The sequence below is a fragment of the Ischnura elegans genome, chromosome 6 (genome assembly GCF_921293095.1).
Source record: "Ischnura elegans chromosome 6, ioIscEleg1.1, whole genome shotgun sequence".
In the NCBI taxonomy this organism is placed as follows: Eukaryota; Metazoa; Arthropoda; class Insecta; order Odonata; family Coenagrionidae; genus Ischnura; species Ischnura elegans.
Window position 1 is genome coordinate 41372065 of NC_060251.1, and position 6016 is coordinate 41378080.

The window sequence follows — 6016 nt, forward strand, 5'->3', positions numbered from 1 at the left end:
TGCGCAGTCAACCGTGCGGTAAAAGCGGAAAGGCTTACTCGAGCGAGAAGATAGTAAAGGAACGGACACTGGAATTCTTGGATAAGTGAGGAAACGGTTGTGCTGATCAAGCGGTAGGTTTAGGAATAAAAACGAAACTTTCTGGGGGAATTCCTCTCGTCGATATACGGCGAAAATTTCTCGTGTATCAATCAATGGGAGAAAACATTCTTACTCGTTTGGATCCACGATTTTTCCGATTGCTACCGCTAAATAATTGTAGGTTAATGGTCCTCTTGTATTTTGCCAAACACCTGGGAATAATGCCGAATGTTTCAAAGGTTAAAGCGGGTTTATAACGTTTCATAATATTTATTTCTCTTAACGTACAGCTCTAAATGATGCATCAAATAAAAGAGCAACTCAAACAGTTTTGCGTGTTGGGAAAAATGCGCATTTGCACCCAATTTTTCCGCCGCCATCAGTGAGAAAGCGTTAGTGGCAAAGATGGTGACTAGTGAAAACTTTTTGTGCTCTACAGTTTGCAAAGACGCTATCTGTAGTTGATGTGCAACGTGCGTTCCGTACTACTTGTAAGTTCGGTCGTGATTCTCCAGGTGATAACAACATCCATGCCTCTATTATTACCACCAGAACTTTCCGTATTAAGAAACAGGGTTCTTACATTGAACTCTTGTGAGCATTATGCATAACTATTTGAATTGCTCTTTCGTCTCATGTAATAAATATCAGAAAGCATCAAAATCCTGCCATTCATTTTGAAACACCCGACATCTTGGAACAATGAGATTTATATACGCTCATACACATATCGTTCTGCAGACGATCATTCCTCTTCAAAAGGTGTTGATGAAAAGGGAAGGTGTTCTTTGAGTAGAGTCGAAAATCAAAGAGTTGAAATCAGCGACTTTTTTGATGAAAGCATGATGAGACTTATCATAGGACCGTTAGACCAAATATACCTTAAGAATCTGTAAAAAAAAAAGCGTACAAATTATTTATATCCTTGGCAGTTGTTGGCAAAACTGGGAAATCTAAGAAGTCAAAATTGAGATAAATTTACATCATACTACAATATTTCATCGATTAAATATCGGTTGATAATATTATGGAACTATCTACCTGAAAACCATGGATAAATAACTCATTTGTAGATAAGCCCTTTTCGGTGCGAAAATCACCTTAATTGGTGTATGATCTTAGGTTTTCCCGGCGTATCAGTTGCAGAAAAGTTTCTCGGGTTTTCCACCGGTTGATGTCGTCCATGTCTCCCGACGTTTCGATCCGCGACTTGCTGATCAACTTCAGGGGATCTTCCGAATCATACGGAAGATCCCCTGAAGTTGATCAGCAAGTCATAACGTATCATAATGAAGATCCCCTGAGGGTTATGAGGAATCATTATTTGAGGAATAATTTTAATAATTTACTCATTTAATTAGCAACGGCTGCTGTGGAGTATATCTAATCATGAGTTGGTATGTACAAATGAAACGACTGGCATTTTTCACATTGTGTTTGTAATTCTGTTTTTTTACCGGGCACGAATAAAATCTTAACGCACTAAATCTCCATTACTTATACATTCATGATCCCTGAACACAATAAAATTGCAACTTTAATTTGATATTTCAAAATTTCTACGCACTTTATAGGAACAGCTGTATGTTTATGTGATTACGATGGACAATATTCATGACTTTCATTTGCTGAATAACCCATATCTCCATGAATGGACGAAGGGAATAATTCATTGCAAAATTGGAAAGAAAGCTCTTGTTTTCGTACATAGTATCTCTCACGCATGCGAGCGGTGAAAAAGACGCACCTCGTCCGCATGAAAGGTCTGTTTTCTGATGCATAACTTTTTTCAAACCTAACTCATCATAATGACGTTTTTAGGGAGATAATGCTTGCAACCTCTGATATTCGGGAATGCGAATATTTGCGATTCGTTCTTTTTTGCTTTGTTAACACGAATTAAGTGCTGATGTCAAAGACTTTGGGGTGCACCCGCGTATTGCACGTTGTCATGCAAGCATTCGAGGCCATTACAGGTCGCACCGTCAGGCGATGAAATGCCTGTTGATGCGTCCTGCAATGGCCGCGAAAGCTTGCATGACAACGCGCAATCCGCAGCTGCACCCGAAAGTCGTCGACATCAATGGTTCTCGCTGAGAAAGCCTACGTTCCAAACAATTTAAGTGCTGTTAGCGATCTTCACGATTTTTCTCCTGATTTAGGTAGATTTTGAGGCATGAGTAACTCCTTTAAAAAGTGCGATCAATTGGGTATCCTTCAGCAAAGAAAACGAAAGACATTGATTGGGATTCGTTACCCACCATTAGTGTATTCATAATAAACAAATTATTTGGTTTTAGAAGTACCGGTTTAGACGAATGGCAAGGGTCAATTATATCCTCATTTGAAAAAGGCCAGATTGGCGCCCATGCGATGCCACTCCACGTGACGTCACAGGGACCCAGTTTCTATACGAGTAGATAGGAGTTTTACATCATCTGAGGTTACCAATGCATGCATGAGGCACAGAGCTCAGGGAAACATGTCTTAATAATCACCTATTAAAACTGGCTAAGGTCGGAACGTTTTCCTCGTTTGATAAGGTATTAATAATCCTAATTTAAGCCAAGCGCTACCAGCCAGCATGATACTCTGCTACCTGCTAGCAACCTGCGTCGTATCAGCGCTCAGAGCCTCGCCCCAAGGTCACCTCACTTGCGGCAGCGGGAACCAGAACGACGTCACACGGGAGTTTTCCCGGCATTCATACTTAACGTACGTCGCGTTTTCGAGCGCTTGTAAATTTTCACTTTTCATTTTATCGCGAAAAATAGATATCGTCATTTAAAAATCTAAAAGCGTGAAATACGTACTCAAGGAGTAATCTTTCCAATTAGGCAATAAAAAAATAATAGGAAACCACCCTATTATTAAATCCCGAAAATTTGTGCTCGCGAAAATCATGGAGGCCTTGTCATGGGTCATTATAAGTATGTGTTTAAAATTACTAACATGGGTAGAATTTTGGTTCGGGCTAAAAAGGCTGATATGTAAACTCCATGATTTTCAGTTTTGTCTTTCACGACGCATGCTATGAAACGAGCGGCAGTGTGTTATGGCATATATGTTATATAAACTTCACTGCGGTAGCTGGCACAGCCGTTCCTCGCCTTTCGATAGTGCAGGATTTCCCACACAATACGCAATCCCTTCGCTCTTGAATCGGGTGAAGTAAGAGAAATTCAGGTGCGGCGTCCAGATATATTTTGACGAAGTGAATGGCAATTTTTTGCCACCAGCAGAAATACTTCATACATTCGAAGCCGTTTGAAAGGGGATTTCTCTTTACCTCGCAACTCAAAATTTAGTCAACATATTTCACAGTGCTGCCCATGACGCGCGTTGAAGAATGTATTTTCCCAAAAATAAATGGGCTTAACTCACCCGGAAATTGGGTAGATGGTACAAAAAAAAACCGTTGTTTAATCAAAATACTTAGATATTTTAAAGTTTTTTTAGCGCGCATATGTGAAATAGCTTCTTCGAAACTCTCTCACAAGTTTACAGAAGTATTTCTACTCTTCAGGCTTAACTAGAGAACTTTAGGAAAGTTTTTAAGAGTATGAGAAATAGTTTTTCTAAAATCTCTTGAAGTTTTCTTAAGTATTTCTGCTCCGCAGGCTTAACTATAGAATTTTGTGGAGTTAGTGTTCACAGAGGATTATTTTATGTTCCACAGAAAGACAAGTAATGTTTTGGCAAGGAATGTATAAGAGGAGGGTATAAGATTCTTACTAACGTAACATATACGGCAAAAAGTTTTTGCTTTCAACTTCCTTTTAATACTTTTCGATACATGAAACTTCATCACACCGATCTCCAGGGTTCGATATTGATTGAGGTAGTAAGAGTCGAATTAAGACTTGTAGAGAGGTGTCTGCATTTGCGCTTAATTTTTGCGATATGGTTTTTAAAAGAAGTCGCATTTATTAAAAATTCCATGCTCACAACGTGTGCAAAATACAATTTTACCAATTCCCTCTTTGTAAAGTAATCTCAGCCGCTGACAAGTGGGTTCACCAAACTTATGATACTTGGAACACTTGTTTAACTGTGACAAGGCACATTTTATTCAGTTTTTTCTCTGGGCCAACTCGCAATTCGAGGATTTTATTTGTGGGTGTCAGAAGGTTTCACTCGGGATTTGAACCAACGATGAGCAGCCAACGTACCCAACCCAATTCGTCACCACTCTTCCTTTTATTGTTCCATTTATAAAACTTTAGATGCCTTAATTTTGCGGGCCTCATGAAATGGTTTCAGTGGGTGCGCTCGAGCCGCGAGTATTTCTGTCGTTAAGAATATTCCATGAAATACTACAGAAACCATTGCGTCCAATACCCGAGAAAAATTGCATAAATATCGTCACAAAAAGTCTCTGTCGAGAATTTTTTTTATGAGGAGTAATATAAATGGAAATAGCCTTTTAATGCTCCCTTAACTCCTACCGGTGAAAAATTTATATTTAAATGTAAAAAAAATCATTGCTATTCATGTCAAAGGGATCCTTCGGATAATTTTTTCTCGTTCAGCGTTTATTTTCTGCTTGAGAAATTAGAAGGGTACATTGATTCTCCTTTGGCTTCTATCCAAGAAGAGGGGGGGTACTAGCCTCTCGAACACAACCCTCTCGTTCTTCAACGTGGGCCAATCAGACGTCGCTACGTAGTCCAAGTGGTCCACACAGATTTCGTTGAGTGCTTCTCCGAAAATAATTTTGACTCACATCCATCTCGAGCAAGTTTACCTCGCGACAAGTTTTTTTTTTTGGGGTTCTCAGCGAACAGATAGGAGATGGTGAAATATAAACTGCAGTAGGGATGAATTTAAACGGGATGAACAGTTTGTAAGGGCGTTGGCCTGTTAGGCAACACATTATATTCGATTTATTGATTCCATGTCGAGCTATCTCGGAGAGTCATCAAGGTGAACAACGACAGTGTGTGGTTAGGGTTGGAAGTATAGTTACGCGCGTTTTACCACCAGTATCACATGCATGCATGAGTAACTTCATGATCAAGAAGCAAAAAATAGCTAGGGGGATCGGGTTGGTGTGATGGCTAGAGTGTTGGCTTCCCACCCGGCGGGCTCGGGTTAAAATCCCGGCAGTGGCAGAGAATTTTCAGATACTGCCTGATCCCTGCTTGAATGTTGTGTGGAGTACATTTCAAGCGCAGCACTCCGTCCGTCGGATGGGACGTTAAGCCGTGGTCCCCTTGGCGCCTTTCGTTAACGGCAGGCTAACGCCGACGCCGGGTTTCTCTCCACCCTTCCTTCCACACCCTTCCCTCATGGCGCAAATTACCTCAGCTGTCGGTCGCCTCTTCCAAATACCATACCATACCCAGAAAAAAATAGCTAAAAAATTACGTAAAGTGTCTGCAAACATTTTCGCGAATCCTTATTTATCTAAAAACTTGTTTTTGAGAAAGGAGTGTACAATTTATAAGGAGGTTACAAGTTACATTTATGCTATAAATATCTATTGATAGTGTTCATAATTAATTGAGAATGTATACCGATATAATTTATTTTTCGGCATCAAATAGAAAAAAATGCTTTTTGAAAGAATTTATTTTGCTTAGTGACGCAACCCGATCGTTGACTTGGATATGGGTGATGGAGCTCATCTCATACTTATCCACTGGAAGGTGAAGGGTCTAACAGGTCTTTGTCTTGTCTAATCTTACCGACGGGGAATGTGCCTAGCAGTTTAAAAATTTTATTTTATCGTTAGAATCGCACGTGTATGCTCGAAATAATTCAACTTGACCGCCTTCTATCATCGAAGGATTCAACTCGCTGCACCACGCCGTTGTTTTGGTTGTCCTTTAGCGAATTCCGCGACGCGTGGTATTTCACTCTTGAGCCAGTGCCCCTACCGATCCGAATTCTTTTTTAGCACTCCCTCCAAAGTCCTGCGACACTCAAAGAA